Here is a 27,076-nt window from a genome sequence, read left to right as displayed (position 1 = left end):
ATTATTGTTATGTAGAAGAAATTCCTTGTTCTTGGAAAAGACATACTGAAACATTTAGGTGTTAAATATAATAGATACGTAGATAAATAGATATACAAAGTAGATATACACATGCTTCATATTTGTTTTCTGTAATTATATGTATGTTGTTAGAATTTTTCCTAAGTTTTAAAATCCAAAGTGGGGAAAAAATTCCAACCACTATTTATCACATATTGCATATGTAATTTTGTTTTTAAAACCATTCCTTTTATGTTTTTAAACAAGTAACATATGAAAATGCTTCTTTAAGGTAAATTGAAGATATATTTTCAACATATGGTGCTGGAAAGTTGGATATCCATATAGAAAAGAAATAAAGAATGACCATTACTTCACACTATAAACAAAAATTAACTTTGATGGATTATATACCTAAATATAAGAGGTAAAACTAAAAATTTTAGAAGAAAAATAAGGGTACATCTTTGGTAACTTGTGTTGCAAATATTTTTATATATAACACAAAAGCACATATCATAATAGAAATAATTGATTAAGTGGACTCCATTAAAATTAAAAATTCTACTCTTTGAAAGATGCTCTTAAGAAACTGAAAATATAAAAAGCCCTAGAAGGTGTATAAATATTTGCAAAACACATATATGATAGTGGATTTGTACCTAGAATATGTAAACATATACAGTTCAATAAAAAGAGGGGGAAAACTAAATAAAAATTTGAATAGACACTTTACAACAAAGATTATAAATCAGAGCATGAAAAGCCAAACCTCAGTATTCATCAAGGAAATAGAAGTTAACATAATGGGATATATATATCACTGCACATCCACTACAGAGCTAGAATTTAAAAAGACTGATTATGCCAAGTGGTGAAGGCTACATGGACCAACTGGAACTTGTATCCATTACTAGTATGAATGTAAAATGGCACAGCCACATTAGGACACAATTAAAAAGTTTTGCATAAAGTTAAGCATACACTTATGTAACAATCCCACCCTTAGGTGTTTACCTAATAAGATGAAAATATATGTTCAAATAAAGATCTCTATACAAATATTTGTAGTACCTTTATTCAAAAGACAAAAACTGAAAACAATCAAAATATCCATCAATTGGTGAACGGATAAACAATTTGTAACAGTACTGAGTAATAAATAAGAAAAACTAACTAACCAATGGAAAAAAAAAACTACTGATAATTGCAATAAGGATGAATCTTAAGGCATTCTGCTAAATAAAACAGCCAGAAATAATAGGCATATAACTGATTATAAATTATTCCATCTATGTCACATTCTATCGTATGACTTTTTGAAAGTCAAAACTGTAGTGAAAGCAGACAGATAAGTGGAAAAAATGGGTAGGTTGCAATAAGCGCATAAGGGAACTTTGGGGTGTCATGGAAATGTTTTATATCTTGAGTGGTGGTGGTTACATTACTGCACTTATTTGAACTGTACACTTAATAGAGTAAGTTTTATTTTACATAAATTATATCTCAATTTACAAAAATAATATTACATTGTCACAAAACAAATATGGTAGAAAGCAAGTCTCTCTCCTGTCTAATCACAGAACTTTATTTAAACTTTCAGAAACAACCATTCTCACTTACTAGTCATATGCCATTCCAGAAAATACATCTTCCATATATATTCTAAGCAGATCACATAGATAAACTTATACACACTTATGCTACTTCTTTTTTTACCTGTTGTCTTTTGTTTAAAAAGTATTGCTAACCCTGCCTGGGGTTCCTACTAAAACATACACACACTCCAAAATGAGGCTTCTTCCTACAGCAGGGTGGTGGGAACTGGGGCTCAGCCAATATAATGTGTGCCCAGGGGGAGGGTGACATGGAAGTTCCCCTGTCTCCCCGCTGTGCCATGTTCCTCAAAATGCCACCCAGCTGCCCCCTTGCTTCCCTCATTGCCTGAAGATGAAGGAGAGGCTGTATCATCTTCTGAATGCTCTGTGGGAGCCAAAGGCCAATTACCATGACCCCAGGAAGTGTTGGTGGAGATATCTCAAATGCCTCGTGTTCTTGTCCTGGTCACAGATCTTATTTTTCATCTTGGCATCATCAGTGTCTCCAGTAGTGGGCACCACTAATTAGCACCGCCTGTGTTCCGATGGCAATCTTCACCATAGGCAGGGCATTCTCCCTGAAGGTGTAGGTCTTCCTATGCCAGCTAGACTGTCCCTGAATGTTGTATGCAGCGGTGGTGACAACCTCCTCCATGCCCAGCCCCAGCTCTGAAGACAGCTTCAGGGCAAGGTTCTCTAGGGAGTTCTCCTTCTCTGACATGTCCCACTCTACTGATCCACTACGGCAACATTTCCCAAAGGGTTGTTCAGCTTAATGATGACGCACTGCTCCAACTGGTCCTCTAGGATTCTGTGGGTGGGTAGGACTTGATCTTCTGTGTGATGGCAGAGGTGATAGCTGAAACAATGTCTGCAAGTTCAAATCTAGGTGGTCACAGAAGATTTCCGAAGATGTCTCAGGGGTCATTGGCTTCTCATTCTGGTTTCAGGTAAAGGGTCTGGCACCTTCTGCCCCTTGGTCTCCATTTCCAGTGAGATGGGGACTAACACCACAGGCTGGGACATGTTGTCATGGATCACAGGTGGGTCGTGATCATCAAAGCAGAGAGGGAACGTTCTCTTCTTGTCCCAGCCCGTGAGGCTGCTGTTAATGGTAGTAGAGCATGGCACAGTATCCAGATGGTGAGAAATGTTGGGCAAGATGGGCACCCACTGGCTGTGTCTCTTGGTTTTCTGTTCCCTGAAGTAGTTTGGGGGCTCCATGCTGATGGACACATACCTTGTATTTCTCATCCTTGCTGTCTACTATCTCTTCCACCTCAGAGGCTTCTTCTCTGTTAGAGTCATGCTGGTGGCCAGGGTCGTGTATCCATGATCATGTGAAGATAAAAGTGTTTTCTTCCTCTTTTCCACTTTGGCCATTCAACTCCAGAGTGAGGGGACTATGGTACAGAAAACCTCGGAAAATACCTTTGAGATCTTTCTGACCTTAAAATTAGAGAAACAAATGGGATGGATGGATTTTTTTGGCAGCAAAGAGAGGTAATAGTTTCATCAGCTTTCTTTTAAGCTGAATATATTTGAAGTAGTCACATTTATGTCTTTTTCACAAGAAACACAAAAATTCAACTTTTCCTTCATATCAATACGAAAGTCAGAAATGACTAATCTCAGTCTGTGTTCCATGCAGGATCATGGGCATCATTGGATATTACAGAGGGTTCTTGATTGTGACAATGTAAGTAAAGCTAGAATGAGAAATTACTGCCTTCCACTGGAGAAAGTCAAGAGGAAAAAAAAATTTACACTAGGCTGCCTTTTTGACTGCTTGAGTTTTTGGTGATCTTGGTGTAATGGTCTCTCACTCATGCTAACTGCTGGCTGTGATCACCTCTTTCTTTGTTACAGAGAGCTCTAGCTGACCTCTTCCCACATATTATGTTAAATCATAATGACCATTTTCAGAAGGAAAAATTAATTTTATATCAAAATAATATGTAGTATTTGAAAAACTAAATTTTATTAATTGTTGTATAGGTATGTGTGGACGCGTGTGTGTGTATGTGTATGTGGAACCTGTAATAGTAACGTTTTCATCCTTCCCATGCCCCAGAGGAGGCCACTTTTATACATTTTAGCAGATCCTTCTAAAATTTATGTTCATATTTTAAAGTAATGATTCTATTTCTATTTATTGAGTCATCTATCTTTAGGCAATATCTAATGACTTTCTGGTATCAGAAATGAGGAATTACTTGTCCACCCCCACCCATACAAAATACACACAGACATACCCCAAACCAACAAATACACACACGCACACACACACACACATACACACACTCACAGACACACATATTCCCCTCACTCAATTTTCCCCAATAGATTTACATCACAATATTTGGATATATCAATAATAAATGTTTACAATATTGTGACTATATAAATACTGTTCATTGGTGAAATAACTATGATTATGTTTCCTTTTTTTACAGATTTGGAGTTGAAAGTGTCTATTTTACTTCTAATTTCCAGATGCAGATTTGAGATTTTTTCTAAATGTTCAGATAGATGTTTCAAACACCTAGTAATAATTTTTCAAATGCTTAAATTTCACATTACCAACCACTTCTCTCTTGCTCTTGGTGTCTCCCCTCATGCCTGCTTTATCCACCTGGACCACTTTGAAATGGACATTTTCTAGGCCTGGTGCTCAACACCCTTCCTGACACACCCAGTCTCCTTCATGAGGTCTCCTGATTCCTGGAGCCCATGAGTTCCTCTGACTTGGTTTCAGTCATTCAGATGGAGCACATTCTCCACTATCTTTCTGAGTAAGTTTTAATAGAGGGTAAAACTTTCTTTCAAACTTTCAATTCTGAAAAAACTCTCTTTTCTGTTTGGATGGCAGAATATGGTGACTTTTGCACTGCGGCTATTTATTCTCTGCAGTTCTTATCTGGCTGCTGAATTTCAGAAAGCAGGATGGAGAAAGGAGCTTAGGGTCTCGGAATTTAAGAAGTCTTACCACCCTTTCTTTTTGGTCCTGCACCTCACCCTTTCTCTGTCACTGTCCCTGAGTGCAGAGATTCTTATGTTCAGTTTCTCTAGACAGTAGACCTCCCTTTTCCTGTGAGAGAAAGAGTCACCTTCTCACAGAAGTCTGCAGGGAGGCTTGGCAGGGACAGCCTCCATTTTCAGCCTCATTCTCCCAGTGTTCCTTTGAACTTGGTACTTCCAAATAGCGAGCTTTATGAGGATTTTAGGGACACAAATTAGCTTCTCCTCGTTGATAAATCTTCCTGTTAATACATTTTTGTCACAGCTTTGTCCTCTTTACTGAATTAGTTACCACTTTTCAACCTACTCTCCATATTTGAGAAATTTGTTGAAGACTGTTTGCTGTTTCTTGTACAACTCTCCCCAAATTTAAACAGGTATAATTCTCATTTATAATTAGTTTACAGTTCTTGAGTGAGATGCTGACACAGAAAAAATATAATGTGTGTGTGTGGCTAATCTGTTATGTGTAATCATGATCTCCTTAAATGTAAATTAAAAAAAAATAGTTGTTCACAGCAGATAAAACTATTGACCCACAGAGAATTTTTTATCTTGGCAAAAAACAGTTTTTGTACACAGAATCCAAGAAAAATAAAATTTCTTTAGTCATATCTTCTGCATAGACAGGAATACCTTTTTTTTGGATGTAATCTTTGAGAATACTTCCCAGACTGTGGAAATTGTCTCAGGCTGCCTCAATAAATTTCAAGAATTTCCACTTATGTCTCAATAGGCACAGTCTCATCTTTTCTACTCCAGAATAAAAACACTGTATTTACAGAATAAGGAAAGATTTCTGCAAGAACATACCTGTTGTTCAAAGTGGCCTTATCTTAAGAAATCCAATATGCAGTCCTTAGCCAACTTGTGGTGATGATGTCTGCTGCAAATGACGGGCCATGAAATCTAGACACTGCAGTAAAGCTTAATTGCTTTTCCTACTGCCATGCTGTCTTCATTTTTCTCAGTCACCCTCTCCTATTGTGTGAAAATATGTCATTTTTATCCCTTCATCAAATTTGTACAAATTACAACTATTGGCACAGAAAGTTCAATAATGAAACTTCTCTAAGAGAAACAAGACGGAGTATACTAGCAGTGTCTCACCAAATTATATTCTGACACTCACCCTGCCCAACAAGTGTGATCACACCTGTGACCTCTGGGTGCTTCATAGGAAGTAGGAGTCCATATCTCAGGCTGATACTTATTGAGTGTGTCCCAGCACCAAACACACCAAATACATTGGTCATCAAGTTTTCAATAGTAAATTCAGACTATTGACTGTGGTTCTCCTATGAATGAGTTGATGCAATTATTTGACAAATTAATTTCCCAGCATATGTAATTTAATGGCTCCAAAACAACTCAGGCTATTGGCAAGTTAAGCAAACTTAGAAACTGGAGATTGCAGTGTTAGTAACAACTATTGTATGATATGGCACATATTGCAGATTGTTTAAATTACTTAGCCCCTTTCTATTTGCTTACCTAAATTTTTATTTTCTTACATCTTTTGCAGCTAGATTGGCCATAAAATGCAGTTCTTGCCAATGAAATATAAGAAGGTGCTATTGGTGCTACTTCATTTCTTTCCTTCTTAGTCAAAACACTGAGGAGAAAGTGTAGGTGGGGCAGACATTATCTTGGGACATGAGGGTTTAAACATGAAATTAAGGCCTATATACTAAGTATGGTGAAGGGAAATGGAAGACCTCTAATTCCATGATGCTTCAGGGCTACTGTAATAGTTCTAATCTGCCCCAAACAGGATTCCTTGTCTGTGAGATAAATATACCTACTGTGAGGGTTAATTTTGTGTGTCAATATGGCTAGGCTATAGTTCCCAGGTACTTAATCAAACACTAATCTAGGTGTTGCTGTGAAAGCATTTGTATATGTGGTTAACATTTACAACCAGTTAACTTTAAGCAAAGGAGATTATCTGCAGTAATGTGGATGGATCTCATCCAATCACTTGAGGCCTTGAGAGAAAAATTAAGGTTTCTCAGAAAAGAAGAAATTCTTTCTCAAGAAACATCAGTTCCTGCCTGAGTGTCCTGCCTGCTGGCCTGTCCTACATATTTTAGGATTTCCAACCCCACGATAATGTAAGCCAGTTCCTTAATTATTTTTTTCCTTTTTTTTATTCTGGTAAAATATACATAACATAATAGTTATCATTTCAACCGTTTGTAAATGTAAAATACAGCAGCATTATGTATCTTCACAATGTTGTGTAACCATCACCACTATCAATACCAAAAACTTTTTTTATCATCCCAGCATAAACTCTATACCCTTCTTCCCCCTGCCAGTGATAACCACTATCCTACTTTCTCTATGAATTTGCCTATTCTAGGAACCTCATATGTGTGAAATCATACAATATTTGTCTTTCTGTATCTGACATTTTATTCAGCATAAAGTTTAATGGTCCTTCCACATTGTAGCATATATCAAAATTTCTCTTTACGCCTGAATAGTATTCCATTGTATGTATTAACTACATTTAGTTTTTCCATTCTTGGGTTGATGGACGCTTAGGTTGTTTCCACTTTTTGGCTACTGTGAATAATGCTCCTGTGAACACTGGTGTACACATATTTGTTCAAGTGCTTTACTTTTGGATTCATACCTAGAGGTAAAATTTCTGAATCATATAGTAGAAACATGTTTAAATATTTGAGAAACTGCCATCTTGCTTTCCACAATGGCTGGACTATCTTACATTACTACCAGTAATGCATGAGGATTCTAATTTATCCACAATCTCACCCACTCTTATTTCCTGTTTTGTTGTTTGCTTTTGTTTTACTATAGCCCTCCTAGTAGGTGTGAAGTGGCATCTCATTGTGGCTTTAATTTCCATTTCCCTAATGACTAATGATGTTGAGTACCTTTTGTGTGCTTTTTGGACATTTGCATATCTTCTTTGGAGAACTGTCTAACAAGACCATTGCTCATTTTGTAATTGTGCTGTTTATTTGTTTGTTTTTGAGTTGTAGGAGCTCTTTATATATTCTGGAGATTAATCTCTCATCATATATATGCTTTGCAAATATTCTGTAAGTTGTCCTTTTGCTTTATTGATAGTGTCCTTCAATGCTCAAAAGTTCTTAATTTTGATGAAGTCTATTTATCTATTTTTAAATTTTATTCCCATGCTTTTGGTGTCATATCCAAGAGATTTTTGCCAAATCCAATGCCATGAAGATTTTCTGTAATGTTTTCTTCCAAGAGTTTTATGGTTTTAACTCAACTATAGGTTTTGATCCATTTTGAGTAAATTTTTGTATGCGGTTTAAGGTAAGGGGCAAACTTCATTCTTTTCCACGTGGACACCCAGTTTTCCCAGAGCTCTTTGTTGAAAAGACTGTCCTTACCCCAGTGAATGGTCTTGGCACCTTTGCCAAGAATAATTTGACCATATAGGGGATGGTTTATTTCTAGACTTTCTATTCTACTCCATTGGTCTATACGCCAGTCCTTTACTATTTTAATTACTGTAGCTTTGGAGTATGTTTCAAAGCCTGAAATTGTCAGTTTTCTAACTTTAATCTTTTTTCCAAAGTTGTTTTGGCTATAGCAATTCCCTTTCCATTATCAAGATCACAAATTACATCTTTATATATTTTGTGCCTATTAACATAAATTTATTTTTATGCTTTTGTCATTTAAATCTTGTGTAAAATAAAAAGTGGAGTTACAAACCAAATTTACAAAAATATCAGCATTTATAGTAGCCCATGTATTTATCTTTATCGGCTTTCATGTGGTTTTAAGTTACTGTCTAGCATCCATTCATTTCAACCTGAAGGACCCCTTTTAGCATTTGTTGTAGTATAAGACTAGTGATAATGGATGCTTTGAGCTTTTGTTTAAATTTCTCCTTCATTTTTGAAGGAAAGATTTTGAATTGTTTTCCTAATGTGATTAGATTTAAAGGTTACTAATAGCTCTGTTTCCAGCAGTAAAGAGGACACTGGTAGTCCATAGCATGATGTGGCAATAGAGATGCAGAATATCACCATTAAATACTCATAATGAAAGACTTCTAAGAGGCAGGGTCTGAGAGATGATGTATTTGACACCTTAGAACACGCTTTTCAAACTAATGAGTATGAGATTGAATGTAGATCCTAACCATGCTGGAGAAAGTAAAGAAAAGGATGAACTCAAGGTTTCAAGTTTGCAGTTCAACCTCTGCATAAATGACCTGACAGTTTTTATATCCAGCCTACAATAAACAATTATCTTCTGTAGGTGTAGTGCTGAGGTTGAAAACCAAGTCCCAATTCTCACCTTGAGAGTAGCTGAATTACAAAACAAATTGAATTCCCCCAACTTGCAGTGTGTCTGCTGTTAAAATGATGGCACTGAATGGGAATGAATGGAACCCTGAAAACTGTAATGGGGTCATGTTGACATACAGATTCTGATGATGCTGAGGACGTAGAACCCAAAAGTTCTGCTGAGTCTTCTTTGTCAACAGAAACAAACTTCCACCCCTGTCTGAAGAGATTAACTCTGCTTTGCCTGAAGAATCTGTTTATAATGGCTTCCACTGATGTATTTGTCTTGCAATATCCTGGTGATTCTCTACTAACCCTCTTTGTTTCTTTACTTATAACTAGACTCAATTCCTAGCAGGTCACAAATGGTAAAGTACAGAGTGTGCTCCATGAGGAGGTTCAATACACTCCAAAATAGCTGCATGCTTTTCAAATATATACAGATAGAAATCCAGGAAATATGTCTGACAATGAATATTAGAGGTATGGGATAATGGTGGAAGAAACACAAAGTTGGATCAGGCCAAATCATTGATATGAGTCCAGTAAGCAGAGATTCTGCATTCAATGTTATAGTCTGAGAGGTTAGAAAGGGCTTAACAAGATGTTTTGTTGTTTGGGTGAAACATCAACCAAAAAGTGGCTGTGATGATTAATTTGTCAAGTTGGTTGGGCCATGGTTCCAAGATATTTGGTCAGTCACTATTCTGAATAATTCTGTGAAGGTGTTTTTTTTTTTAACATTTAAAAATGAGTTTAACATTTAAGTTGATCAATTTTGAGTAGAGCAGATTGCCCTCCATAATGTGGGTGGGCCTCATCTAATCAGTTAAAAACTTTAATAGGATAAGGATTGGCCTCCCTCAGGCAATGAGGAATTCTGCCAGCAAATGGCCTTCAGCCTTGAACTGCAATGTTGACTCTTCCCTAGGCTTCTCCCACCAGTTGCCCTACTCTGCAGATTTTGGACATGCCAATTTCCTTAATAACATGAGCCACTTCATATATATATATCCTAGTGATTCTGTTTCTCCAGAAAATCCTGACTAATATAGTGGCCTACACTAAATTAAGCTTAATTTCCAGAATTGCCTTGGCATACTGTAAAGAAAGGCACCCAAAGACCTAAAGAGATTGAAATATTAGATTGAATTTATAATTAAGATTTTATCACCCACTCTGAGAAGGTCCAGAGGAAATAACTTATGCTATGACTGAGGAATAAATTTGTGGGGGGACCCCTGCATCCTTGAATAACTCTGTGACCATTCTTCTCTGCCGGTCAGGGATTACAGTGAGAACTGCTGCCATGGAACTGGGATCTTTAAATACAAATGAAGACAATTGGACCTGATGTGGCAGGGGTCAAATAATGGCATTTAATCACCAAAGACAAGGTAGGCTTGGTCACCATAATGTAAAGTGAAGCCAAAGCAATAATCATAATAATCTCACTCACAGAGACCTATAGTATTGGCTGGTCAATCCTGTTGCCCCTAGAAGAGAAACAGATCGCCAGTCTACTAAATTCTACTTGATCTGCATAAATAGGAAAGTTCTAGGTCAAGTGAACAGAAATCTAACTTGAATCACCCAAACATAGAGTCATGGCCTTTCAATTAATTCTCCAACTTGAGCCAGTTTATATACCCAAAACCCTTGAATGAAGGGGAAACTGAGTCCCTTTGATGAAGGTCTCCAGTACACTACTGAAAATTAATACTGATAATCATCCTCCCAACCTTCCTCAAAGGGGCCTATGGCCTTTTATCACGATAACTATACATTGGGGAAAAGGAAATAGTCAGACCTTCTGGGGACACTGGCTCTGAACTGACATTAATCCACAAGACCCAAAATGTCACCGGCATGATGTCAGAATAGAGGCTGAGTAGGTGCTTATGGGGGTCATGTGATCAATGGAGTTTATCTCAGGTCCATCTTGCAGAATTAAGTGTGTCCACAAACTCATCCTATGGTAATTTCCTTAGTCCAGAATTCATAACTAGAATAAACATACTTTGCAACAGGTAAGTGCCGCATATTGGATCCCACATTAGGAGTGGGTAGTAATGGTCAAATGAAAGTACTAGAACTACCTTTACCAGGAAAACAGTAAATCAAAAGTAATTCTGCAATCCTAGAGGGATTACAGAGATAAGTGCTACCATCAAAAACTTGAAGGATACAGGGGTTTTGATTCCCACCACATCTCTACTCTGCTTGCCTATTTAACCTGTGTAGAACACAGATTGATCTTTAAGAACAATAGTGGATTATCATAAATTAACCAGGTAGTGACTCCAATTGCAGCTGCTGTTTCAGATGTTTCACTTCTTCAGCAAATTAACAAATACCCTGATATCTAGTATATATTTACTGATCTGGCAAATGTTTTTTACTTGATGCCTCATCATAAAGATACAGGAAGCAGTTTCCTTTGAGCTGGCAAGGTGACTAATAGCACTTCACAGTTTCACCTCAAAGGTATATCAACTTTCCTGCTCCAATGTCATAATTATGTCCACAGGGAACTGATTGCCTTGCCCTTTCACGAGACATCACATTGGTCCATTAAATTGATGGTATTATGTTGATTGGACCTAGTGAACAAAAGTACCAATTACTTATTGACAAGACTTTTGTTTGTGAGAGGGTGGGAGAAAAAGTCAACAAAAATTCAGAGGCCTTCCATATCTGTCAAGCCCATAGCTAATACTATACTCAATGGTGAAAAGTTGAAAATTTCTCTTCTAAGATCAGGAACAAGAAAAGCGTGCACACTCCCACCACTTCTATTCCACATAATACTGAAGTTCTAGCCAGAGCAAGTAGGGAAGAAAAAGAAATAAAAGGAATCCAAATTGGAAAAGAAACAGTAAATTATATCTGTTCACAGTTGACTTGATGTTTACATAAAACATCCTAAAGACTCCGCAAAAAAACTGTTATAAATGATAAAGAAATTCAGTAAAGTTGCAGGATAGAAAATCAACATAAAAATTAGTTACATTTCTATACACTAATAATGAACCATCACAAAATGAAATTAAGGAAACAATTCTATTTATAATAGCATCAAAAAGAATAAAATTCTTAGCAATGAACTTAACCAAGAAAGTGAAGCATCTTTACCTGTAAAAATGCAAAACATTGAGGAAAGAAATGAAAAAAAAATACATATAAATGGAAAGAGATCCTATGTTCATGGTTTGAAAGAATTAATATTATTAAAAAGACCATATTACCCCAAGGCGATTTACAGATTCACCACTATCCTCTTCAAAATTCTAATTGCATTCTTTACAGGAATGGAAAAACAATACCAAAATCATATGTAACCATAAAAGATGCATGTTAACCAAAGTGATCTTGAGAAAGAAGAACAAAGCTGAAGTCATCACACCTCTGGTTTCAAAATATATTTCAAAGCTACAGTAATTATAAAGGAATGGAACTGGCATAAAGACAGACATATAGAGCAATGGAACAGATAAGAGAGCCCATAAATAAACCCACGAATATGTGGTCAACTGATCTTCAACAAGGGTGCCAAATACACAATGGAGAAATAGTAGTCTCTTCAACAAATTATGTTGGGAAACAGGATATCCACGCGCAAAAGAATGAAATTAGAACTTTATCTTACACCATACATAAAAATAAATTCAAAATGGATTAAAGCCTTAAATGTAAGACCTGAAATTATGAAACTCCAAGAAGAAAACATAGGGGAAAACTTTCTTGACATTGGTCTTTGCAATGATTTCTTGGATGTGACATCAAAGGCATAGAGAACAAAAGAAAAAAATAGGCAAATCGGACCACATCAAACTAAAAATCTTCTCCCCAGCAAAGCAAACAATAAACAGATTGAAAAGGCAACATACAGAAGAGGAGAAAATATTTACATATCATATATATAATAAGAGGTTAACTTCCAAACTATATAAGTAATGCCTACAACTCAATAGCAGAAATACAACCCAATTTAAAAATAGGTGAAGGACTTGAACAGATATTTCTCCAAAAAGGACATATGAATGTACAACAGGTATGCGAAAAGATGCTCAGCATCGTTAATAATAAGGGAAATGCAAATCAAAACTACAACGAGATACCCCCTCACACCTGTTAGAATGGCTGTTATTTAAAAAAAAGTGTTGGTGAGGATATGGAGAAGAGGGAAGCCTTGTACACCATTGATGGGAATGTAAAATGTTGCAGCAGCTATGGAAAACAGTGTGGAGGTTTCTCAAAAAAATTAAAAATAGAGCTATTTTTAATAGAACTATAGAATAGGTATAGAAGTATAGAATAGAAATAGAACTATATCACATCAAGATGGTGATATAGGTTGTTACCAATTTAAGTCCTCCTCACAAAATGACCAACTCACAGCTATACATAGAACCGACACTATTGTGAAAATTCCAGAACACAAGGGTGATTCATAAGGTTCCCCCTGGACCATACACACTGAGGACTGCATTAGAAACATAAGGGGAACAGCTACACTCTGATTGCTTCACCCCATTCACTGGCCAGCACAGCACTGCACAATGGGCCCACCCCACCCCGGGACTACCATTTTTATCAAGTGGGAAAAAATCCAAAGATGACAGATAGCTCCCCCAGCATTGTGGGATGCTTCCTGGAAGCCTACTTGGGTCTAGCCTCATAGGGATCACAGAGGGAATCTGCAGACCTTGGCCACTGGAGATCAGATTAAGATGGAGAAGGGGGTGGGACTTACAGCAACCAGTGCTCAGACCTTGGAAGACCACATTTCCCTCTGCAGTAGTGCCCAAGTAGAGATCCCAGCCACCAGATCTACCCATCTTCAGAGCTGAGATGGTGACCTGATCTGGCCAGGGATCTTGGTAAGCAGTTCTGACTGACTCAGGTGCCCAGTCAAAAAGCCATAGAGGTTATGAAGGCTGTTCCACTGAAAGAAAGCAAATTTCATTCAGGAAGATCCTGTATTAAAATTCCTTTCTCAACTTACCATAAAGGTTAAGAACCTCATCATAAATGTTTAGAATCTTATCATAAATGTTTAGAACCTTACCATAAATGCTTGGAGCCCACCAATCAAAACGTATCCTGCCTTCATCTCCACATACCAGCCTGTTCTCCCTAACCTCTTTAATTTCACCCCAAATCCTGAATTGGGAGGCATGCCCCCTGTCTCCCTGGAGACTGATTTTGCAGATTAAAGCTGATCTCTCTCCCAAAAGCTGATGCCATAATTAATTGGTTTGTTTATGCACCTCAGGTGGGAGATCCCCATTTTTGTGCAGTAACAGTAGTATCCTTGGAGCCTGTTCTACTCCTCCAACCAGGCAGGAAAGCAAATCCAAAGCTCCATTTACTGCTGAATATAGTCCCCAATCCAACCCAACTGGAAACTAAACAGAACACCTAAGGAACTGCATAGCTCATCCTAAACCATGCTTACAGTGACACACAAGCAGAGAGCCCAGCCAGTAGATCTACCCATCTGCAGAGCAGAGCTGATGCTTCTGTCAGGCCAGGGACCTGGGTGGGCAGATTCATTTGATATGGGTCCCTAACCGGTAAGCCAAACCAGCTGTGAAGAAAATTCCAAGCACTACCTACTGGTGATCAAAAAACACTATGCAACTGTATTTTGTCAACAAGAATCCCACTTTAAATATAAAGACACACATAGATTAAAAGTAAATGGATGCAGAAAAATACACCATGCTAACATTAAACAGAAGAAAGCATGAGTAGCTATATTAATTTCATATATAGCAGACTTCAAAGTAAGGAAAGTTATCAGAGATAAAAAACAGCATTGTGTGTGATAAAATTATCAACTAATGATCAATTCTCCAAGAAGACATAACAATTCTTAATGTATATATGCTCATCACAGAGGATCAAAATAAGCGAGGCAGAAATTAATAGAACTTAAGGGAGAAATAGATAAATTCACTATCATAGTTGGAGACTTTAATACCACTTTCTCAGAAATGGAAAGATTCAACTGGCAGAAAATCAATAAGGACATAGTTGAACTCAACAACACAATCAACCAACTGGATATAATTGACATCCATAGACTACTTCACCCAATGACAGCAGAATACACATTTTTCTCAAGCTCGAATGGACAGTCACCAAATTAGACCACATTCTGGGCCATAAAACACAGTTTAAAAAGTTTGAAAGAATAGATACCATACAGTGTCTGCTTTCAGATCACAATGGAATTATACTAGAAATCAACAACAGAAAGATAACTAGAAAATACAAAAATACATGGAGATTAAACAACATACTTCTAAATAACACATGGTTCAAAGGAGAAGCCTCAAGAGAAATTTAAAAATCTTTTTAACTGAATAAAAATCAAACACAATTTGTCAAAATTTGTTGGATGTAACAAAGCAGTGCTTAAAGGGAAGTTTACAGCATTGAATGTGTATATTAGAAAATAAGAAATCTAAAATCAATAATCTAAGTTCCCAACTTAGTAAACTAGAAAAAATGCAGTAAATTAAATCCAAATGAAGCAAAGTAAAAAATAAAAATTGGAGGAGAAATCATTGCAATTATGATAGGAAATCAATAACAAAAACAAATTAAACCAAGAGCTGGTTCTTTGAAAAGATAAGTAAAATCAATAAGCCTCTAGCCACGTTAACTAAGAAGAAAAGATATAGGATACAAGTTACTCATATCAGAAATGAAAGAGAAAATACCACTACAGATCCCATGCAGATTAAAATAATAAAGGAACATTATGAACATCACTGTGCCCACAGATTTGATAACCTACATGAAATGGACTAATTCCCTGAAAGACACCATCTGCCAAAATTCACACAAGAAGAAATACATGATCTGAATAGGGCTATATCTATTAAGGAAATCGAATCAATAATTAATAATCTTTTAAAACAGGAATCATCAGGCCCAGATGGGTTCACTGGTGAATTCTAGCAATGATTTAAGGAAGAAATCATATCAAATCTCTACAACATCTGTCAGAAGACAGAAGAAAAGGGAATACTTCCTAAGTCATTCCATGAGGCCAGCATTACTCTAATACCAAAACCAGACAAGGAAATTGCAAAAAAAAGAAAACTACAGAACAATCTCTCTCATAAACATAGATGAAAATTTCCTCAATAAAATATTAGCAAGCAAGTCAAATCCAACAATATATAAAAACAGTTATACACTATGACCAAGTTGGATTTATCCCAGGTATGCAAGACTGGTTCAATATTTAAAAAAATCAACTAATGTAATCCACCACATCAAAGACTAAAAAAGAAAAAAAATCACATGATCGTATCAATACATTTAGAAAAAGTATTTGACAAAAATCCAACACCCATTCAGGATTAAAACAATACCAGTAAACTATGAATAGAGGGGAACTTTCTCAACTTGATAAAGACTATCTACAAAAAACCTACAGCAAACATCATACTCAATGGTAAGAAACTCGAAGCTTTCCCATTAAGATCAGGAACCAAGCATAGATGTCCCATCTCACCCCTTGTTACAACACCACACTGGAAGTCTCTACTAATGCAATAAGGCAATAAAAGTTATTCATATTGGGAAGGAAGATATAAAATCGTCTTTGTTTTCAGAGAACAATCATCTCTGTCAAAAATCTGAAAAAATCAACAAAAAACTCCTGGAACTAGTAAGCTCTTAAATTTACAGGATACAAGATTAATATAAAAAAGTGAATTGCTTTCCTATGTTCTAACAATGAACAAGTGGGATTTCAGATTAAAAGCACAATACAATTTACATTATCACTCCCAAAAATGAAATACGTATAAATGTAACAGAATATGTACAAAATCTATATGAGGGAAATTATAAAACCAATGAGCAAAATCAAAGAACTAAATAAATGGAGAGGGATTCCACGTTCATGGATAGGAAGACTCAATATTGTTAAAATGTCAATTCTCAACTTGATTGATAGATTCAATGCAATCCCCCCAAAATCCAGGAAAGTTATTTTATGGACATTGACAAACTGATTCTAAAGTTTATATGGAGAGGCAAAGACCCAGAATAGGCAACACAACTTTGAAGGAGAAAAACAAAGTTGGAGGGCTTATACTACCCAACTTCAAGAGTTACTATAAAGCTACAGAAATCAAGACAGTGAGATATATGTGAAATAACAGACAAATGGATCAATGGACTAGAACAGAGAACCTAGAAATAGACCCCCATACATACAGCCAACAAATCTTTGACAGAGGGGTAAAGGCAATGTGATGGAGAAAAGATAGTCTCTTCAACAAATGGTACTGGAACAACTGGACACCTACATGCAAAACCTGAATCTAAGCACAGACTTTCCACACTTCACAAAAATTAACTCAAAATGGATCATAGACCTAAATGTAAAACAGAAAACTACAAAACTCCTAGAAGACAGCATAGGAAAAAACATAGATGACTTTGAGTATGGTGATACCTTTTTAGATATAACACAAAAGACAAAATCCATGAAAGATATAAATGATAGACTGAACTTCATCAGAATTCAAACTTCTGCTATGAAAAAGGTAATGTCAAGAGAATTAGAAGACAAGCCAGGAGACAAACTGGGAGAAAAATATTTGCAAAAAACATATCTGATAAAGAAAGTGTATCCAAAACATACAAAGGACTCTCAAAACTCAACAGTAAGAAAACAAGCTGATTAAAAAATACACCAAAGATCTTAACGGACACCTCATCAAAGAAGATATATGAATGCCGAAGAAGCATATGAAAAGATCCTCCACATCATGTATCATCAGAGAAATGAAAATTGAAACCATAATGAGAGGATGGCCTGGTGGTATAGTGGTTAAGTTTGCACGCTCTTCTTTGGCAGCCCAGGGTTCACCAGTTTGGCTTCAAAGAAAGGGTCAAGATTCAGGAAGGAATGCAACTTCTCCAAATCAACACAACAAACTATAATTCATTAAATAAAAGGCCTTAAACATTCAAAGAGATATTATTTACAATGTAGAAACCTATGCCTTGCCAACTTTAAAGTAAATGACAAGGAAAATGTCTGAAAATTTACCTTCCATGCACCTTTCCTAAGGAAAAAAGTGTGCTCTGCCAAACAAGAGAGTAAACCAGAAAAAGGAAGACTTGATGTTGACATAGAAGATGAAAACATATAGCTGAAGAGAAAACTTCAGACAATGCTGAAGGTAGACTCTAAGAGGTGAGCTTTGCTCTAGATTTCAAGAGCAACTAAAGCAGTTAAGAGTAAATAAGAAGATTGGGATATTTTTCTTCGAGAAGATAAAATTGATAGAATTTATCATGTATTTGATTGCACTGATAGTTAAATTTACAACTCAGCGAGAGTTTAGAATTGAGCCAATGATAAGTATCTAGACTCGTCTAGAGAATTAAGCATGTGGGAATAAACAGACTACTTCCAGAGAAAACAAAATGTTGTAAAAGTGAAAGAAGAGTAACTATCATATACACTGCTAAGCTCTTTCAGTCATGAAAATGTAAGCACTGAATACTGACCTAATCAAAATTGTGTTACAGCTTTATTGGGAGGATCTGGGAGGTCAGTGGGTCATGCTCAGTTTGTGTGGTAATATGGTAAGATGAGGTAAGGGAGTCCACTAGGAGAGTACACTTGGAAGCTTGTGCCCGGTTTCCTCTGACTTGTATATAGGTGACACCAATCTCGGTCTCCATCTTCACATGGCATGGTATTTAATATTTGGTCCTGGGCATGGGCTGCTCACTTAGGCCCCCGCTGAGGTCACCAACACCTATATAATGATGGTCAGGAAGGATCCGCCCAGGCTCAGCACCTGGGCATAACTAGGACCTGTGGGACATTACCTCAGGACTAAGTGAGGGTGTCACAGAGTTCCAGAAGATGCCTGAGGCCCCTCTCTGGCAGTCTACACAGTGGCTTCAACAGCAGGAACAGTACGTTCTAGAAGCTGCCTCTAGGTTCTATGGTAAACTTCAGCTCCTCCCCTCTCAAGATCTATGAGGGAAGGAGTCTTGAATTCCTGAAACTGGAATCCTTTTCTCCCTGGGGACCTGTGCCTAGCTGCTTTTCCTCTGTGTCCTTCAGAGTCTTCTCCCCACTCCTGTCTGCCCTAAGATGTAACCTTCTAGATAATGGCCTCTTAATCATTTAATGGACACATTTCTATATGTCCATGGTCAAGTTTCCTCTTTAATTACTGTTGCACATTGATTGTGAACTCTTCACCCCCAAGTAGTGGCTTCTCTCCGAACACATGCTGACTAAGCATCTCTAGTGATCTTTCTCTAAGGGGGTTCAGTTGAATGGGAAGCATGGGAAGAAAAAATGGACCATACTCTTTAATGGAGCAGTGGCTTTCTGGGATAGGGGTTGAAATGAACTTAACCTCTTATAAACACATGCACACACACTCACACTCACATACTCCTGCATGCAAACCCTCACACTTAGACACTTACATTTGTGTATACCATCACACATTCACACACACATACACAAAAACACACTTTGCATGTTACATTCTGTGTAATCATGGTCTCCATGAAACCCCTTGTGTCTCTCTTCATGTCGACACAATCTAGTGTTGAGCATTGTGTTGTTATGGAAGAATGCTCCTTATAAAATTCCCGTTAGTTTGGAGGACAGCACCTATGCCAGGAAGCAGTAGTGCCTGATGGGGTTGGAGCATGCGCAGAGGACAGGAATTCCATCTTTGAAAGCCTTATGATTAGAAGAGTCAGAAAACTGAACTGCTCTCTTACGTGGTAAGCTCCTGTTGACAGTGAGCATGCTTGGGATGAATATCTTCTTTATGAGGATCTATTGTGTTGCACTATTTCCATTCTGTATATTTAGCAATTAATACAATATATTAAACAGTATATTAGACACATCAGGAAAAACTTTAAAAATCACTGAAAGTGGTGTATCCTATGTAATTGATTAATCCTAAATTCAAATTTACAGATTTATAGATAATTAGGGGGAAGACTTGGGCTGATCTAATGAACAAAAAAGTTTTATATTAGAGGTTACAGATAACATCTCGATGTCGTCTGCCTTATTTCAGCTACAGTATCCAATTCAGCTCTGTCTTTTTATTATCTGCAGTTATCACAAGAACTTCATTCCTGTGGATGAAATAGACAAATGGCATCAGTGTCCCTTCAAAGCTCTCCTGTAATACTAGACTGACCTCCTACCCATGAGTCCCACCTCTTTAGCCTATGCCTCACTCTTTATCTCACCTCTCCCACACACCTGTAGACCTCAGTGGCAGAGGCTAGGAAAAGCACAGAATTAGGGGTGAGCCAGGCTTCAGGACAGTCGAACCCTTGTAACTGGATTCCTGAAAAGTGGAGCTGTGATCTCTGCATAGCTCACAATCAAACCAGGAATCAAATGGAGCCAAGGCTGCAAAGGTCCTAGACATGGAATGATCTCAGGAAGAAGAAGACGATTGAGAAAGGACACATCCATCCAAGTGCTGCTCTGCCTCTTTGCTTTCCAGGCAGTGGTTTCCAGCCCTGTTCAATTGATACAGCATAAATACATAAGATCATAAGAGACTACTATAAACAAATATATGCCAATAAATTGGATAGCCTAGAAGAAATGGATAAATTCCTAGAAACATACAATGCACCAAGACCAAATCAGGAAGAAATCCAAAATATGAACTGACCAATATTTTGATGTTTGTGCTACTTTTTTTGTTGGTCAGTGTCAGAAATAGTGGAATGAAAGAATGCATTTTGGGAAAGGAGAAACATTTACCCATTTTAAGGTAGAATCAAAATAATAAAGTAAGAAAAAGGGAATGTTGCTGCCTTTCATTTTTTTTGCTAGTCATTAGCCGTGATTTTTTGCCTGAAGATAAACGATAATGGAAGTGTTTTGTGATTAGAGATTTTATTCAAGAAGTCAACTACTGTATATGCTGTGTACATATATTTTACATATATGCTTGTTCAGATTAACCATGAAAATTAAGGTTCTCTGAGAAGCAAATTACACCCGGTGTCAAGAAAGCAGATAAGTATGCACAATAGACATAAGCGAACAAAAGAATTTTTCAGTGAGGGCCTCTGGATGATAATAGATCCTTTTTAAGTCTGCAAAAAGCTGTTGCCTGAACTCAGTGGATGCTGCACAATGGAATGTCTGTGCTTATCATTATGAGAACCAGCATGACCTCTTTGAATTCTATGTCTTTTAATTTTTTAACCTGCATTATTTACAAAAGAGGACAATCTGAGAGCTGACTCAGAAAATAAGAAAAATTTTTCTTTGGAACATGCAGAGGAAAAGTGCCTGTGAATTAGCATACGTTAATAAAATATACATACCTGGTGGATTCCAAGAATCATTTTGAGAAGGCAATTCCACACCTAGGAGTCCAACTGCCTGACCATGGTCCATAGCTAGAGACCAAGACACAACTCCATACCTTAAGAACTTGGCTATAGCCATATTTGGCCTAGATTCTGTCACCAGCACCATATGCAAAGGACCTGGCAAGAGTCATGCTACCCATACCTTAAGTAATAGGCACACAGACACTGGTACGGGCTGTGAATCCTGAAGTGGCCCATGAAACAGCTTTAGGCCATCTTGGCTCCAAACTGGAAAACCCTGGAGTTAAGCCCATAAAAGTCAGTCTGACTGTAGATTATGAAAGGGTCCTATAAATGGTCTCTAGCCCCTCCCAGCCCAGTCCTTCAGAATAGAAATAAGAAGAAGAAACTCCTGCCTGTGCCCACAGAGATCCTGAAAGTGCCCTATACTCAGCTTCAGTCCTTCCAGCTATGGTTAGAGAGCAGTCCAACCTGACCAAGGACCCAGCAGGAGATACTCCCATTTTTCCCCCTAGAGATCCTAAAAGGGCCCTATAGCAGGCTTAAACTGCTCCAGCAATGGTGAAGAAGCAGTCCAACTTACCCAGGGACCTAGAGGGAGAGACGCCCATCCATGCCTCCAGAACCACATCTGCATACCTCAATCTTGTCTATAGACCCTAAATCAGCCCTGAGACTCAGTTCCAGCCTCTGTCAGTCACAGTCCATGATTAGTCCTGCCCACTCAGGGAACAACCCAGGGACCCTCCCAGGGATGTGGCAGAACTCTTCCCAGTGACTTGGCAGGACCCGCACCCACTCACACACCTGGTAAGAAGCCTGCTGTCAGAGGACCTGATTGTGGACCCTGAAGTAGATCCTTGTTCCATCACCACCATACTGAACAATGTCCTGGAGGTGGTCCCCATCCACCTGCTGACCAGACAGAATCCATGCCTTCCTGAGACCCTGATAACAGGCCACCTACCACAGAACCCACCACAGACCCAGCAACAGGCTCATAACCAGACTCCTCCAACCCATAGAACTGTGATTCCAGAGATAATCCCATGAGCATGAGGAACCTACAGGAGAAGGTATTTGCCTGTGGCAACCAGACTGTAAAGACTGGAATTGAAAAATTCAGTTCAGAGCTTCAACAGAAGACGTAATCATGCAGAATAAAGAATCGGTGAACATGAGGACAACTTATTTGAAGGCAGCCAGTTAGAGGATCAAAAATAGAATGAAAAAGAGTGAAAAAAGCCTATATGAATTACAAGACAATATTAAAGGAGCTAATATATGCATTATGGGAGTCTCATAAAGAGATGAGAGAGAGAAAGGGGCAAGAAGTTTATTTAAAGAAATAATGCCTGAAGACTTCCTAAATCATGGGAGAGATATGGACACCTAGGTATGTAAGCTTAAAGGACCTCAGGCAAGATCAACCCAAAGAAGATTACCCTGAGACATATTATAATCAAAATGCTAAAATTCACAAATAGAGAAAGGATTTTGAAAGAAGTAAGAGAAAACTGACTTAGCACATACAAGGGAATCTTCTCACTGTTGTCAATGGATTTCTCTGCAGAGATGTGTAAGCCAGGAGGGAGTGTGATGATATATTCAAATGTGCTGAGAGGGGAAAAAAAACCGGCCAACCAAGCATACTATACCCAACAAAACTATCCTACAGAATGAATGAGAGATAAAGATATTTTCACACAATCAAAAGCTAAGAGAGTTCATCAGAACTAGACCTGCTTTACAAGAAATGCTAAAGACAATTATTAAAGTTGAAATGAAAATATGGAACTTAACAACATGAAAACATATAAAAGTATGAATTTCACTGGCAAAGCTTAATATATAGTTAAAGTAAAAAGTGCCCTAATACTATTGGTGGTGTGTAAATCAATTTTATCTCTAATTTAAAATTTTAAAGACAATAGTAATAAAATAAGTGTAGCTACAATAATTTACAAATGAATTCACAATATAAATGATGTAGAATGTGACATCAGTAGCATAAAATGTGGGGGAATAAGAAGTAAAAGTATAAAGCTTCTGCATGCCGTTGAAGGTAAGTTCTTATCAGCTTAAAATAGACTGTTATAACTAAGATAGGTTTTATGTGAGCTTCATGGTAACCACAGAGAAAAAACCTATAGTATACACACCAATGATAAAGAATTAAAGCACTGAAAACATATCAAGTATCCTTTACGACCACAATGGTATGAAATTAGAAGTCAATAACAAGAGGAAAGCAGGAAAATTCTCAAATTGTGGAAATTAAACAACACATTCATGAACAATGAATAGGTCAAGGAAGAAATCAAAAGGAAATCATAAAATATCTACAGAAATTGAAAACAAAAACACAACATAGCAAAACTTAAGGGATGCAGCACAAGCACTCCTAAGAGAGAAGTTTAAAATGATAAATGAAAGATCTAAAATAAACAAGCTAATTCTGTACCTCAAATAACTGGGTGAAAAAAGAATAAAGTCCAAAGTTAGCAGAAGGAAGGAAATAATAAAGATTTAAGCATAAATAAATGGAGACCAGAGAACAATACAAAAATATCAGTGAAACTAAGGGTTGGTTTTTGGAAAAGATAAACAATATTGATAAACTTTTAGCTTGATTAACTATTAAAAAAGAGATAGAACTCAAGCATGTAGAAATAAAGAGAGGCATTACACTGATACTATAGAAACATAAAGCATCATAAGAGACTCATATGAATAATTACATGCCAGCAAGTTGGGTAACCTAGAAGAAACAGATAAATTCCTAGAATCACACAATATACCATGACTGAATCATGAAGAAATAGAAAATCTGAACATACCAATAACAACAAAGGAGATTGAGCAATAATCAAAATCTCCAAACAACAACAAAATCCAGGACCAGATGGTGTCACTGGTGAATTCTACCAAAACTTAAAGAGAGAATTAATGTCAATCCTTCTCCAAATCTTCCCAAAAAATTGAAAAGGAAGAAACACTCCCAAACTCATTTTACAAGGACAACATTGTCCTGGTACCAAAGAGATATAAGGACACTATGAGAAAAGAAAACTAAGGCCATTATCTATGGTGAATATACATGCAACAATTCACAGCAAAATATTAGAAAACTGACTTCAATAGCACATTAAAAGGACCATACACCAACCATTATCAAGTGGGATTTATCCTTGGGTTGCCAGGATAGGCACAAATCAATAAACATGATAACATCACATTGACAGAAATAAAGATAAAAATTGTATGAATCTCTCAATAGATGCAGAAAAAGCATTTGACAAAATTTAATACCCTTTCATGATAAAAACTCTCAACAAATTCAACATAGCAGGATTATATCTCAATATAACAAAGACTGTATGTGACAAATGCACAGCTAACATCATAGTCGGTGAAAGATCAAGAACAGGACAAGAGTGCCAACTCTCACCACTCCCATTCAAAACAGTAGTGGAGTGCTAGCAAGAGCAATTTGGCAATAAAAAGAAATAAAAGGCATCCAAATCAGAAATGAAGAAGTAAAATTTTCTCTGTAGACAACCTAATCTTATATAGAGAAAATCCTAAAGACTCTACAAGGAAACTGTTAGAATGAATCAACGAATTCAGTACACCTGTAGATACAAAATCAACATACAGAAATCAATTGGATTTCTAATTACTAACAATGAAATGTCTGGAAAAGAAATGAAGAAAACAATCTCATTTAAAATAGCATCAAAACAATGAAATACTTGGGAGTAAATTTAACCAAGGAGGTGAAAGATCTTTATGTGGAAAACCACAAGACAGTGAGGAAAGAAATTGAAGACACAAATAAATGAAAAGATATCCCATGTTCATGGTTTGGAAGAACGATATTGTTAAAATAGCTATACTATCCAGTGTAATCTAGAGGTTAAATGCAAACCCTATCAAAATTCCAATGGCATTTTTTTCAGGAAAAAAGCCCTAAAATTTGTTGGGAACCATAAAAGACCCCAGATATCATAGATACCCTGAGAAAGAAGAACAAAATTAGAGGTCTCACACTCCCTGATTTCAAAGTATACTACAAAGCTATAGTAATAAAAATGTTGTGGTGCTGGCATGAAAACAGATGCAAAGACTCATGGCACATAATTGAGATCCCAGAAATAAACCCACACATATGTAGTCAATTATTATTTGACAAGGGAGCTGAGAACACTCAATATGAACAGGATAAATCTTCAATAAATGATGTTGGAAAAACTAGATACATGCAAAAGAATGAAACTGAACCTCTATTTTATACCACTCACAAAAATTAATTAAAAATGGATTAAAAACTTAAATCTAAGAACTGAAACCATAAAACTCCTAGAAGCAAACATAGGGGAAAAAATGCCTTCATGTTGGTCTTGGCAATGACTTTTTGGACATGACACCAAAAGCACAAGCAACAAAAGCAAAAGTAAACAGCCGAGACTTGTTGGTACACAACCTGCCTGGAAGCTTCCTGAATGTAATCTGAAACTGGCCTCTGTACGTGGAGGACAAGGAGAGACTGAAGAAAATAGCAGACCATTTCAGATTGGTAGGTGGCAGGTTTAATAATCAAGGATAATCAAGGGAACTTACTTGTGAGGTTTGTCTAGGGCAGCCACAAGATGAATAATTTCTTCCCTCCTCCTCCAAATCTTATAAGTTTATATAGAGAGGCCTTAACTGGATTTAGTCATGTGCACATGGAGCCTTTACTGGGCTCAATCATATACCCAGTCCGTATGGGCTCAACACTACATTATTGTCTCAAGGCTGTGCCCCTGGGCAGATGCCTCCTGGGGAAGGCAAGCAAAGGATGCATTCCAAGGACAGGGGAGGGGGAGAGGAGCCTCCAATTGCCTGAGTCCAACTCACAAGCCAAACTCGTGGTCATGTCTTCTTGATGACCTGCCTCAATAGTACTAAATCAAACTAGAAATTTTCTGCACAGCAAAGAAAATGATACACAAAATGAAACGGCAACCTATGAAATGGGAGAAAATATTTGCAAACCATAAATCTGATAAGAAGTTAATATCCAAAATATACAAGGAAGTCATGCAACTCAGTAGCAATAGAACAAAAACGGTAGTTCTCCCCTTTACTAAGGTTTCACTTTCTGCAGTTTCAGTTACCTGCAATCACTTGCAGGCCAGGAATATTAAGTGGAAAATTCTATAAATAAACAATTCATAAACTTTAAATTCTACACTCTTTTGAGTAGCATGATAAAGTCTTGTGCCATCTTGCTCTGTCTGGTTTGGCATGTAAGTCATCCCTTTGTCCAGTGTACCACTCTGTATACAGAACATGCATTACTAACCTGCCCATTACTCAATTAACAGCTGTCTTGGTTATCAGGTCTATTGTTGTGGTATTGCAGTGCTTGTGATCAGGTAACCCTTATTTTACTAAATAATTGCCCCAATATATAAGAATAGTCATGCTGGCAATTTGGATATGCTAAAGAGAAGCCATAAAATGCTTCATTTAAGTGAAAAGGTGAAAGTTCTTGAATTAAGGAAAGAAAAAAAATCTTATGCAGAGCTCCCTAAGATTTATGGTAAGAACGAATCTTCTATCCATGAAATTGTGAAGAAGGAAAAAGAAATTGATCCTACTTTTGCTGTTGCACTTCAAACTGCAAAAGTTACAGCCACAGTGTGTGATAAGTGCTTAGTTAAGAAGGAAAGGCATTAACTTTGTACAATAAGGTATTTTGAGATAGAAAGATAACAA

At 37.0% G+C, this 27,076-nt stretch overlaps 2 pseudogenes; one reads left to right on the top strand and one right to left on the bottom strand.

Annotated features, from left to right (window-relative positions):
- The window catches only part of LOC139039790 (cytochrome P450 2C42-like), a 226,130-nt pseudogene that overhangs the window by 105,547 nt on the left and 93,507 nt on the right, over window positions 1-27,076 (top strand).
- LOC139044578 (SWI/SNF-related matrix-associated actin-dependent regulator of chromatin subfamily B member 1 pseudogene) lies at window positions 1,273-21,425 on the bottom strand (annotated as a pseudogene).

The sequence above is a fragment of the Equus asinus genome, chromosome 2, assembly GCF_041296235.1.
Source record: "Equus asinus isolate D_3611 breed Donkey chromosome 2, EquAss-T2T_v2, whole genome shotgun sequence".
Taxonomy (NCBI): Eukaryota; Metazoa; Chordata; class Mammalia; order Perissodactyla; family Equidae; genus Equus; species Equus asinus.
Note: the sequence above shows the minus strand (reverse complement) of the source record. Positions and strands in the feature narration are given on the sequence as shown.